At 37.9% G+C, this 14,232-nt stretch overlaps 1 protein-coding gene across 8 annotated transcripts in view; it reads right to left on the bottom strand.

Moving 5' to 3' along the window:
* LOC120454631 (uncharacterized protein CG43427) overlaps window positions 1-14,232 on the bottom strand; it is a 66,554-nt gene that overhangs the window by 27,294 nt on the left and 25,028 nt on the right. For 7 of the 8 annotated variants that reach the window (XM_039640109.1, XM_044006262.1, XM_044006257.1 and 4 more), the window contains exon 3: window positions 8,540-8,594. The exons of the other annotated variant lie outside the window; for it this stretch is intronic. The gene's annotated coding sequence lies outside the window, so the exon portion shown is untranslated. The remainder of the gene's footprint in view (window positions 1-8,539; window positions 8,595-14,232) is intronic. 8 annotated transcript variants of the gene reach the window in all.

Here is a 14,232-nt window from a genome sequence, read left to right as displayed (position 1 = left end):
AACAAGCAACTACACATTGAAATCTCGGATCCATGAAGAAGTGGAGTAGGACAACATTGGCGAGTTCAGCGTGCGATCTTCGGCTCGACTCTGTGTACTAAACTGGTAGCACATTTCCTTCTTTCATTGTGTTTTGTTTGTTTGCCAGTCCCGGGTTGAGTCATCTCCATGTCGGCAGCCAACTGCCTGTGTTTTGCATTACGCCAAGTTCGATGACTAAGCAGAGTCGATTTCTGATTCTCCCTTCTCGGCCGGCCAGCATAATTTCAATGTGACCGCGCCCTGAGCTTGATTGCTGACCCGCTAGAACTTGTCCAAGTTGTCATGGCTGCCAAACCTCCTAGTGTGGGACGCACTTGAACTTGGTCGTAGGTTCGGTCAGCGTTTGGGTGGTAGTATCTCCTAAATTCCAGGTATCTTAAACTAAATTTTTTTTGTTTATTATTTATTAAGTGAAGAAATCTTACACTTAATAAATTGTTGGAATTGGCTCTTTTCGAAAATTTTCCAATACATATCGCATTTATATTTATTAACTTGAGTTATAATAACAAAGTTGTATGACTGGCCAACTAGAATCATTGCAAAAATGTGGCAATCCAGATTTTGCAGTTTAATGTTTAAACGAATTTCAACCTCGAATAGTTTGAGGACCTGATGAAGATTATAAAGTTGGCCACGCATACGCTAACATTGGTCGTGGCGATGGCATTAATTTTAAAAATTGCTTTTAATACAACTTTAGAGTAAATGCATAACAAACTCTACCCAAAAATCTAAAATCACAAGCTGTTAAAAATTGTGGAAAACTCGTAAGACTTTACCCATGGATATCGCACAATAAAAAGTGAAAACAAAACGAAATCCTGTGCAATCAGGCAATGAAATATAAACAGATAAACAAACAAGAGAGAACGCTATAGTCGAGTTCCCCGAATATCTGATACGCGTTACTCAGCTAGTGGAAATGCGAAGGAGTGTCTTCAACTCTGACAGTTTTTGGCGGTTTGTGGGCGTTGGAGTGGGCGTGGCAAAAAGTTTTTTGGCAAATTGATAGAAATTTACAAGACTAATACAAAAATGAAAAAATATCTAAACATTTTTCAAAAGTGTTGGCGTGGCAGCATCGGGCGGTTTGTGGGCGTTAGAGTAGGCATGGCAAAAGGGTTTTTTGCAAATCGATAGAAATTTACAAGACCAATACAAAAATGAAAAAATATCAAAACATTTTTCAAAAGTGTGGGCGTGGCAGCTTTGGGCGGTTTGTGGGCGTTAGAGTGGGCGTGGCAACATGAATCGACAAACTTGCGCTGCGTCTATGTCTCTGGAGTCTGTATGCTTAATCTCAACTTTCTATCTTTTGTAGTTCCTGAGATCTCAGCGTTCATACGGACGGACAGACGGACATGGCCAGATCGACTCGGCTATTGATCCTGATCAAGAATATATATACTTTATATGGTGGGAAACGCTTCCTTCTGCCTGTTACATACTTTTCAACGAATCTAGTATACCCTTATACTTTACGAGTAACGGGTATAATAAGTTTTGATAACTTAAACACTACAAAGGCAATGCGTGCATACAAATTTGCAGTTTTTCTGCAAATCGACAGAAAGTTACGAGACTATTGCAAAAAAAAAAAAAAAATAATATTATTTCGGGTTTACTCTGATTAAAATCAGAGTCGAAATATAATTTGAAAATAATAGAAAAGAAACAAGTCAGAAAGCTATAGTGAAACTCGTATTAAAATGTATAATACTGCAGAGTACGTAAACTACGGTATATCGAAGCTAGTATTCTTTCTTGATTTTCTGATCTGCGATCAATATTTGCTGGTTTATATGATTTTTGCATACGATAGAAATCGGAATTTAAATAAAATGACAAATAAAACAACAAACATAAGGTGTTTATCCACATACGTAGATTGTGATTCACAGAGAATATGTTACCTATGTATGTATTGAAAAAACCCGAAACATACACTGCTTTAACTTTCCACTGTATCTTTCCTCAACTAGTGTTTTTATTACATAAGTAACCGGCAACCTAAAGGTATCTTCTTACTCCACAAGTCTGCAGGCCCCACAGTTGGAACGCAAAATTCTTTTGCTCTCATACCTTGCTCTCTTACCATTGAATTCCAGCTGGGTCGCGATCCCGTTTATCTACACCCTAAAAGGGAAAATTTTGCAACAATTGTCGGGGTGGGTAAGTCGCTGCAATGCTGCACGATAATTATCTTTATCTGATACACATATGTACACCAGTCGTGCGCAAAGAACTTATAAATGCAATAAGTGTTAAATTTTGCAGGGAATAAATAGTTTGGCAGTGACTTCATTGAATTTATTAGAACTAAACTAGATTATAAACCTAACAAATAATACTTTTGGCGTAATCAGGGTGTAACAATTACGCGTTTTGAATGGCGCCGATACTGAGGCACAGAATGCTGGAGATACCCTAATACGTCGCATAATGATTTGAGTGTCCCAGAAAATTGTCCACATAAACTAAACAAATGACAAAGCTCCAAAAAGTAAAAACAATGTATATTAAAACGACAGTTCTAATGACCAAATAATGTTTTGTTGCATTTGGGTGGGGCAGCCTAAAGCAATTCTACCAGAATGTTTGCTTGATGTGGCCACTTAGAAAGCACCATGTCGAATTGTATTTTTATACCCGTTACTCGTAGAGTAAAAGGGTATACTAGATTCGTTGAAAAGTATGTAACAGGCAGAAGGAAGCGTTTCCGACCATATAAAGTATATATATTCTTTATCAGGACCAATAGCCGAGTCGATATGACCATGTCCGCCTGTCCGTCTGTTCGTCTGTCTGTCCGTCCGTATGAACGCTGAGATCTCAGGAACTACAAAAGCTAGAAAGTTGAGATTAAGCATACAGACTCCAGAGACATAGACGCAGCGCAAGTTTATCGATTCATGTTGCCACGCCCACTCTAACGCCCACAAACCGCCCAAAGCTGCCACGCCCACATTTTTGAAAAATGTTTTGATATTTTTTCATTTTTGTATTAGTCTTGTAATTTTCTATCGATTTACCAAAAAGCTTTTTGCCACGCCCACTCTAACGCCCACAAACCGCCCAAAGCTGCCAAGCCCACACTTTTAAAAAATGTGTTGATATTTTTTCATTTTTGTGTTGGTCTTATAATTTTTTTTTTTTTTTTACGCGCGAGTCCCACGGCCACACCTCCCGCCCAACCGACCGAGGGGCGCTGCCGTGTATCGTACGGCTCGAATCGCGGGAGGATAGACGCGATATAGAAGACAGTAAAGGACGAGGAAATATATGTATATAGAAGTAAGATCTAAGAATTCGTTAAGTATGTTAGTATTGATCGCTGTAAAAACGGCAGAGTCAGAATTAGAGATAATAGGATACAATCTATTATAGTCAGAACATAATACTCTGTAGGGATCATGCAACTCATAATTAGATCTAGAATGATTTAAAATTAGAGGTACGTAATTTCTAGTAAATCTGCTCGGAACAGTGAAGCTTAGCCGACTAACCAAGTCGGGGCTATCCACTTCACCACGAATAAGGTTAAAAATAAAGACTGTTCCAAGCATCGTTCTACGGTTAGCTAAGGACGGTAAGTTAATTAACATTAATCTATTCGAATAAGGAGGTAATCTACGGTTTGCATCCCAATTAAGGCGCCGTAAGGCAAAAAGTAAGAAGTTCTTTTGAACCGATTCGATGCGGTCCGAGTAAACTTCATATTCTGGACTCCAAACAGGTGATCCATACTCGACGATCGGACGGACTAGAGAAATAAATAATGTTTTGGTCATGTAAGGATCATCAAATTCCTTTGACCACCGTTTTATAAAACCAAGCACACCTTTGGCCTTATTGACAATAGACGAAATATGGTCTGAAAATTTAAGTTTAGGGTCCAGAAGAACACCAAGATCATCAACATGTGTTATTCTGTCCAAAGAGCACCCACTTAAAGTGTAAGTTGCGTGCATTGAGTTGGCAGGATAAAAGGTCATAACTTTACATTTAGAGCCATTTAAGTTTAATACGTTATCACGGCACCAGGTTTGAAAGCAATCTAGATCGGATTGTAAGTCCAAATGGCGAGAAATGTCCTTATATTGCAAGCATAATTTTACATCATCAGCGTACATTAGTACACGCGAATGATTTATTATTAAGGGAAGGTCGTTAATAAATAAGGTAAAAAGGAGCGGACCTAGGTGGCTCCCTTGTGGGACGCCGGATGTGACTCGGAGAATACAAGAAAGAGAATTTTTAAAGAATACCCGTTGCGTCCTGCCATTCAGATAACTTAGAATCCAATTTAGGAGATCAACAGGGAAACCTAATAAATCAAGTTTTTGTATTAAAAGTGAATGATTAACAGAGTCGAATGCTTTACTAAAATCTGTATAAATGACATCTGTTTGAAGATTATTTTTGAAGCCTTGTACTACGAAGGAGGTTAGCTCCAGAAGGTTAGTAGTTGTTGATCTGCGTTTCATGAACCCATGCTAACATGGTGATATAATTGACCTACAAAGGTGCTGCAAATGAGGAGTGATAACGTTTTCAAAAAGCTTAGGGATAGCATACAATTTGGAGATCCCTCTGTAATTCGTTGCATCCGATTTGCTGCCTTTTTTATGGAGAGGGATCACAAAGGACTCCTTCCATATTTGGGGGAACTGTGTAGATTCCAGAGATAAGTTAAACAGTTTTAGTAGAGGCTTGCACGAGGCTTTCGCACAGAATCTAAACACACAGCCAGGAATTCCGTCAGGACCTGGCGAATAGACAGGCTTAACTCGCTGAAGATCATAAAGCAGTGAGCTTTCGTTTAAAGTGGGACAGAATATTAAATTTGACTTTGATACCGCGTAAGAGTAAGGCCGTTCAGAATGAGGTAACGTAGAATATGTGGTTTGAAATAACTTGGCAAATAGATCGGCTATTGCCTGATCCGATGTTACCGAAGTATTTTCAAAAAATAGCGAAGAAGGGTAACTGGTTGTTTTGCGCTTAGTGTTAACGAAATTATAAAACTGTTTGGGATCCTGTGCGAACTGGAACTTACAACGGTTTAAATAATTCTTATAACACTGAGCGTTAAGCACGGTAAAATTTAACCGAGCACTTACATATTTAGAAAATATAGCTTTAGAACCGGTATTTTTACATTTTATATAAAGTCTGGACTTAACATTTCTTAGATGTGTCAACTCTTTATTAAACCAAAGAGGTTTGTTAGAGGTAGACGTATAAACAGTATAAACAAGAGAGAACGCTATAGTCGAGTTCCCCGACTATCTAATTTAAATTATTGTTAAAGGCCTAGGCACTAAATATACAAAACATACATTAAATTCTAAATTATTTCAATTCAACCCACTGATTTGGGTTCTGTTAATAGAAATAATTTTAGCTTCATCGACAAACATGCAAGTAATGTGTACTCTGGAAGCATATCGATCACAGCCCACACAATTAAATCGCTCGAAATTCCAAAGCCAACCAAACAAAACAAACAATACTTTATTGGCGAACTAACCTTGAAGGCACCCGAATCAGTTCTATTAGACAATTCTACACCGAACGTAGAAATCAAAGCAACCGAGGACCAGAGATCGTAACGATTCGGTGCTACTAACAGCATGCAATACGCCAAGATAAGGAAATTTAAAAAGCAATATGGATAGAAACAGGGGAAAAAAATCATAGAATGCAAAAAAAAAATGTACATTTTTCAAAATGGAGTGGCAGTTTTTAGACGGTCTGTGGGCGTTAGAGTAGGCGAGGCTACAGTTGGAAACAAACTTGCGCTGCGTCTCTGGAATCTGCCTACTTAATCTCAACCTTCTAGCTTTTATAGTACCTAAAATCTCGATGTTTATATGGAGGGAAGGAAAGGAGCACATGGCCTGATCGACTCGGCTAGTGATCCTCAATAAGATCATTGAATATACTTTATTTGGTGGGAAACGTTTCCTAATTTAGATAAAAGAAGTACAATCTTTCGTTTTCGTTTAATTTTTATTATTTTGTGGTTATTATTAATATCTATTTATTTTATTTATTATTTTATTTTAATTATTATTATTTTTCAAGGAATCTAGTATACCCTTTTATTCTACGAGTAACGGATAAAAAATTAAGATACAAGAAGTACAATCTTTCGGTTTTCGTTTATTATTTATTATTTAAAGCTCATACTTGTAAAGAACTGATTTCATTTACACATACAAATTATAGAAATCACAAAAGTATATATATATAAATAGTACCAATAAATTGGCAATATTAATTGCCAGGAATTTGCATGGTAATGTTATTTCATAATTATATTTTTGCTGTGTACGGAATGTGTAGAAACAGGAGCTCGTCTGGGAAAAGGGGAGCCGGTAGCTACAGAGTTATTTTTAAATAAAACTCACACACTGAACTGTACCAAAGCCAGAAGCTAGTGTATCTAGCAATGCGTTTGAATCTCTTTGCGATTGGCTCTGGCAGCAAGCACTCTATATTTTTGTCCCTTTATAAGTTTCTCTGCAAATGGGATGACTGTCATTTTATCTCGCCTGTCTTTTATCTAGTTGCAGTTTGTGTATTTTGTACTTTGTAGCTGGTATATTCCGCTGCCTAAAGTGTGCGCCTATCTTTACACATGTAACTATACAGTTTTGTCGAAAGCAGACAAGTCTCGAGTTTAGTTCAGCCAGTGACTTAGCACAGCTTGCATGTCAAATTTGTTTTACTATATTTAATTTAAATTTGACGCTGTTTTTCTCACTGCACTCACCGATTTCACTGCTGATCTATTACTATCTGTATTTGGTAGGTAACCCAGCTCCTGCATAGTTCACAGCAGCATATCAGTTGATTTAACGTTAGTCAGGTTAGTGATCCGCCGGGTAAGACGGCAAACTCCCCGCTTTATGTTTATGTCTTTTAATAAGCGACGCTTGGCTAACATTTGTGTGCGATTGAGAAGATGTCCGTTATTGTTTATACCCCGTAGAATTAAAGGGTATACTAAATTCGTTGAAAAGTATGTAACACGTAAAAGGAAGCGCTTTAGACCATATAAAAAATATATATTTTTAATCAGGATCAATAGCGGAGTCGATCCGGCCATGTTTGTCTGTCCGTCTGTTCGTCCGTCTGTCCGTCTGTCTGTCTGTCCGTCCGTATAAACGTCGAAGTCTCAGGAACTATTAAATATAGAAAGAAATTAGGCATGCAGCTTTCGGAGGCATAGACGCAGCGCAAGTTGTCACGATCACTCTAACTCCCACAAACCGCCCAAAACTGCCACGCCCACACTTTTCAAAAATACCTTTATATTTTTTCAGTTTTGTATTGGTCTTGTAAATTTCTATCGATATGCTACAAAACATTTTGGCCATGCCTACTCTACCGCCCACAAGCTATCCATACCCTACACTTTTGAAATTTTTATTTATTTGTTTTTAATATTTATACCCGTTACTCGAAGAGTAAAAGGGTATACTAGATTCGTTGAAATGTATGTAACAGGCAGAAGGAAGCGTTTCCGACCATATAAAGTATATATATTCTTGATCAGGATCAATAGCCGAGTCGATTTGGCCATGTCCGTCTGTCCGTCCGTCCGTCCGTCCGTCTGTCCGTCTGTCTGTCCGTATGAACGTCGAGATCTCAGGAACTACAAAAGCTAGAAAGTTGAGATTAAGCATACAGACTCCAGAGATATAGAAGCAGCGCAAGCTGCCACGCCCCCACTTTTGAAAAATGTTTTAATATTTTTTCATTTTTGTATTGGTCTTGTAAATTTCTATCGATTTGCGGAAAAACTTTTTGCCACGCCCACTCTAACGCCACAAACCGCCCAAAGTTGCCACGCCCACACTTTTGCAAAATGTTTTAATATTTTTTCATTTTTGTATTGGTCTTCTAAATTTCTATCGATTTGCCAAAAAACTTTTTGGCACGCCCACTCTAACGCCCACAAACCGCCCAAAACTGCCACGCCCACACTTTTGAAAAATGTTTTGATATTTTTTCATTTTTGTATTAGTCTTGGAAATTTCTATCGATTTGTCAAAAAACTTTTTGCCACGCCCACTCTAACGCCCGCAAACCGCCCAAATCTGCTGCGCCCACACTTTTGAAAAATGTTTTGATATTTTTTCATTTTTGTATTGGTCTTGAAAATTTCTATCGATTTGCCAAAAAATTTTCTGCCACGCCCACTATAACGCCTACAAACCGCCAAAAACTGTGTTTAAGCCCCTTCTTCTCCCTTCCACTAGCTGAGTAACGGGTATCAGATGGTCGGGGAACTCGACTATAGCGTTCTCTCTTCTTTCTTTTTTTTTTTTGTCAATTTCTATTAATATGTAAAAAAGATTGTTAAATTTTCTCGTTAGCACTTCCACCAGCTGAGTAAGGGGTACCTGATAGTCGAGGAACTCTTCGCTCTTGTTTTGTATCTATAAATATACATCAATATGTACATATGTGGGAAGCTTACCCTTTAAAATTCAGTTTCTGTGTGAGATATTGGTCGATAATTTACTCGTTGGTATCTAAAAAAAACAATTATATAAGTATACATTATAGAAAACATTATTTCGAAGTTATAAAGATTCAGAGATGGGGTGTAAGTAGAATTTTACTTGCTAATGGAAGTAATCAGAATTTTTATGAGGGTCATAAAAAGTTTTTAATGGGTCGCTCATTAAACAATAATCGTCCAAAACTTCAAATAATAATTTTAAACCCTTTACAAAATATACCAAATCTTAACTGGACAAGTCTTAACAAGTTTTTATTTCTTTATTAATTAAAATTTCTTTCAATCACACTAGTTGAGTAGCGGGTATCTGATAGTCGGGGAACACGACTATAGCGTTCTCTCTTGTTCAGTTTTGTTTGGCAGTTTTGGGCGATTTGTGGGCGTTAGAGTGGACGTGACCAATTGGGTTAACCAAATTGCGCTGCGTCTATGCACTGGAGTCTACATGCTGAATCTCGACCTTGTAGCTTTTATAGTTCCTGCGATCTCCACGCTCATACGGACGGACAGACAGACGGACATATATTTCTACATATTTCTCTTATATGTGGCGATTTATTTCAAATTATTTCAAATTTGACAAATTAAATACAGTATCTTAAATTTACTTATTTGGTACGCTTTATTAAAATATATGTCCGTCCGTCCGTCGGATTTTCAATAGTACCTCGCTAAAAAGTGTTTTTTTTTTTAATGATTTTTATATTTGGCAGATTTGTGTCACATTATCGGATTATTTTTGTTTTTATTACTCATACGCCCCCTTGGCATTGAACTAAACGCCTCGCAATAAGAGAGGCACGGAAAAATATATTTCATTCATTTGCCAAAATGTAAATATAGTTCTTCTCGTATACGCCAGCCTCGGCCAGACTCGGCGTGGCTTCTTTCTTCTCCATTCTCTGGTCTGAGTAAACCGTTTCGAACTTTTCGTTTCTATTTGAGTTTAATTAATACATTTTGTTTATGTTTTCCCCTACGCATGAATTGTTTACAGCACTGAAATGCTGAGGCGCAATTCTTAATAAGTCTTTTCATACACGCCACAGTAAAGCACATTGCACATTTAATCCAATTGAAAACGATGAAAACGAGAAAAAAACAAGAGAGAACGCTATAGTCGAGTTCCCCGACTATCTGATACCCGTTACTCAGCTAGTGGAAGGGAGGAGAGTCTTAAACACAGTTTTTGGCGGTTTGTAGGCGTTATAGTGGGCGTGGCAGAAAGTTTTTTGGCAAATCGATAGAAATTTACAAGACCAATACGAAAATGAAAAAATATTAAAACATTTTTCAAAAGTGTGGGCGTAGCAGCTTTGGCGTGGCAAAATGTTTTTGGTAAATCGATAGAAAATTACAAGACTAATACGAAAAAGAAAAAATATCAAAACATTTTTCAAAAGTTTGGGCGTGGCAGTTTTTGGCGGTTTGTGGGCGTTAGAGTGGGCGTGGCAACATGAATCGACAAACTTGCGCTGCGTCTATCTCTCTGGAGTCTGTATGCTTAATCTGAACTTTCTAGCTTTTGTAGTTCCTGAGATCACAGCGTTCATACGGACGGACAGACAGACGGACAGACGGACATGGTCATATCGACTCGGCTATTGGTCCTGATCAAGAATATATATACTTTATATGGTCGGAGACGCTTCCTTCTGCCTGTTACATACTTTTCAACGAATCTAGTATACCCTTTTACTCTACGAGTAACGGGTATAAAAATGTAACAAAATTATTCGGGTAAAATATAAATCTGCGTAAAAGTCAGTCATTTCTGCAACCCGTTTTAACTTAGACTCATTTTACCAAATTCAAAGGCTAACTACTTGTCATTCATCCACTTGGCCAAATAATTTACGTGTTTCGATAATTTATGAACATGCCTAATAAGCCAGGCAAGGTCTATTCAGGATAGTAATTCTCCAGTCTACTTTTTAGATTCACCCGAATACTGATCACAATTAGCATTTTTTATTTAATTTCGCAGGGGGCTCAGATTTGTTCGACTGGAAATAACTGGTTATGCTGAGGTACCGACTCAGGCACATTAACTTTATTGCATAATAAAAGACCAAATTTTGTCGAAAATTTCGCTACACAACATTTCCAAAATCCTACGCAAATTATATGCTGTAAAAGCCATTAGCAATTCCGCAATGTTCTTATGCGACATGAATCAGACTGCTTGTTTTATTCGCTTAGCATTCAATGATTGCGGATTGTTTTGGTTGACAGTACACAGCGGCAGTGTATTATGAGCAAAAGTTTTTGCGGTATTTTGTCATCTTCAAAGCATTTCAATGGTTTATTTAATTTTAGCTTGAAGGCACCATTTGCAGGCAGGAACAATACGGCGATGACATAAGCGAGCTATTTAAATGGTGATTTTTGATTAAAAAGAAATCACGATGTGGCAACCCTTTTCTGTTTATTGTATTTTTCTAGTTCTCTGCCTTTGCCGCTGTCTTGTTGCTTTTGTGGCCTTGGCACTAAAAGAAGAAGGCAACATTATTCTTGTTTCGTTATTGATGTATTTTCTGCATTATATTGCAAAATGCAAAACAATAGAAAACCGCGCACACACGGCAAAAATGATAATTGGAGGCAAGCCACAATTGTTGTTTGCAATAGCAACACTCGAATCGCTCGCACAGATTATGCGCATTTTTAGCTTTGTTTGCTGTTAATTTTCCCTTAATTACATTTTTTTATTTTTATACCTGTTACTCGTAGAGTAAAAGAGTATACTAGATTCGTTGAAAAGTATGTAACAGGCAAAAGGAAGCGTTTCCGACCATATAAAGTATATATATTTTTGATCAGGATCAATCTGGTCGATCTGGTCATGTCCGTCTGTCCGTTTGTCGGCCTGTCTGTTCGTCCATATGAACGTCGAGATCTCAGGAACTATAAAAGCTGAGATTAAGCAGGCACACTCCAGAGACATAGACGCAGCGCAAGTTTGTCAAGTTGCCACGCCCACTCTAACGCCCACAAACCGCCTTAAACTGCCACGCCCACACTTTTGAAAAATGTTTTGAGTTTTTTTCACGTTTTTGTTCGTCTTGTAAATTTAACTATATTTACCAAAAATCTTTTTGCACGCCCACTTTAACGCCCACTTTAACCGCCAAAAACGGTCAGTGTTTAAATTTCCCTTCGCACTTTCACTAGCTTTGAAACGAGTATCAGATGGTCGGGGAACTCGACTATAGCGATCTCTCTTGTTTTTGTAATTTCCTGCATTCAATAATCCAGCCATTTATTGAAATTCGTAATCTCTGCTTTGAGTAAGTTTTATTTATTGCGTATTTACCGAAATATTGGAATAATTTTAATTTTTGTTTTCTTTGGCCGAAATTATAAAGAAATTATTAAGGGTGTTAATGTATAAATAAGCCAGAAGTTTCAATTTTACCCCTCCAAGTGGAAAATATCAGCTTAGTTCTGTTTTGAAAGACTCGAGTGTGGCCCTATCAGCTAATAGGCAAATACATACATATATGGTCAGTGTCACCATAGTAAACCGTGTTTACGGCTCTCCTCTCTTCGATGACTTTGCAACTTGCAACAGGTCCGATAAGTCGAATGCTGCAACATTGTTGCTGTTGTGCTGATGTTATTGTTATTGTCTTTTCTGTAGTCGCAGTCATTATGGTCGGTTGTTTATTTTCTGCCATCATTGCTTTTTCGGTTGTTTTGACTGCTATGCTATGACCATCATCATCACCATCACCCCATCAGCTCGGTGGCTGCACGAACCTCCGCCGAAATAGTGTATTATGAGAGTGTATTATGCTGACGGGTGCATTGAACCCTTTCCTAAAAGTGATTGTTTAAAGTCGAGATGATCACTGAGAGAGGATAGAGGAATGGGTAGAGGCGGAGCAGATGGGAAACGTTAGCCTATGTCGGGGCTTAATGCTTTCCATTGTTAGCTCGCGTTCATCCTGGTCGCCTTTGGTTTTGGTTACAAGTCATACTGAGTATTATTAAATTACATACAAAAACCATAGAAATAGCTCTATATACATGCTTTATTAGTGTTCTAGCTTTCATAGTTTTCGAAAGTCATACGGACAGACAGGTGGATTTCTGTATAGAGTCGAGTACGCTTCCATCTGCCTCCATCAAACTTTATATACATATATACTTTATATAGTATACCTTTTCAGTCTACCAGTAACGGATATAAATTTTTTTTCGAGTACCTTAAAATTTAATATTATCCTAAACTAATAGACTCGCTATATTTCTTTTTTATAAGTTAATTTTCATAGAATCCGTATTCAACTAACTCAACAAAAAATATTTTATTTAGTTTTTGTTTACGTAAAAAAAATTGGGAGAGATCTAAAAAAATATAAGTGCCCCGAACTAACGAACCGAGCAGAACCCACAAACTAAAACCGGAAGTTTACTTAAATTGACAGTTCGTTTGTGTAGCCATGGCATACACAAAATCAGAAATTTTCTTTTTTTTATGTAGATTGGCTCAGTGAAATCAGTCAGCCATATAGAACATTGACATATCGAGTAAGATCGCAGCGTGCCACAGCGAATAAATGTGTTTGGAAAAGGAAGAGGGGCCAAAAAGGAAAGGCATATTGATATGCAAAAACCACACATTAAAAAAAACGCCCCTTTCTCCCCTTTTACCCTTTCTTCGCACAAAAGCGGAACTCGGATTGGACGGTAACCTTAGACAACGCAAAGCGAAAGCAGAAAAAATTAGCAAAATATCCCAGACGTATAGTAGACAAAAGCGCATAAGTTTCCGTTGACCGTTAATTAAACCCACAAAAGACAGAAGCTTGACCAAAAAAAAGTGTGCTACACTCGTACACGTATTTTAGCTAAAAGGTATAAAGAACTGTAACTACCCAGGTCACCAGGCTAACCATTCTTCAATCCTGTGGGGAATTTAAGAAATCTCAAAATGGCCCAGCAGCACACGTTTTTTTTCGCCCAAAAATCAATAAATGCGGAGCAGAAGTGGGGATAAGAAGTCGCTGGAGGCGTAATCCAGATGAAAAAGTTCGGCATCGCCTATTATCCGGAGTCGCCGGTAACCGTTTAATTAATGTTCAGTCTTCAAAAAATTGTCATAAATTTAAAACACAACGAACTCCTAATACCCTATAGTAACACATATTTATACATATCGTCCTATTTTAACTTACACAAATATTAGCGAAACATACTAATTACTTACTACTTGTAAGAAATAAAAATTATTTTGGTCGACACTGACATCCCATTGAAAGTAAAGCTGGTAAAAAGTGCAACCAAAGCGCGGGGATCGATTCTCGCCAGATCGAAAATTTATTTCGGAAGGGTATACAAAGCGTTTTGCGGCAGCTGTGCACAATTTATGTTGCAAGAGCAGCGCCGGCAAAAGCTGCAAAAAAGAGAGTTGAACATTGAACGTTGAACGCTGGATGCTGTTTCGGCCGCAAGATGTGTCAGCTGCTGAAACTGCAGCGGTTACTTTACTTTCCTGGGATATTGTTGGTAGCAACGACCAAGCCCCGGTCTTTGCAACATAACACGCATATGAAGGAGAAATTGTGCCAATTTGTTTGTTGCATTTGTTGCGGCAGCAAAGGTAACCACAAAGCGACGACTGGCAAGCGACAAGAAGTGTC

This window comes from Drosophila santomea, chromosome 3R (genome assembly GCF_016746245.2).
Source record: "Drosophila santomea strain STO CAGO 1482 chromosome 3R, Prin_Dsan_1.1, whole genome shotgun sequence".
NCBI lineage: Eukaryota > Metazoa > Arthropoda > Insecta > Diptera > Drosophilidae > Drosophila > Drosophila santomea.
Note: the sequence above shows the minus strand (reverse complement) of the source record. Positions and strands in the feature narration are given on the sequence as shown.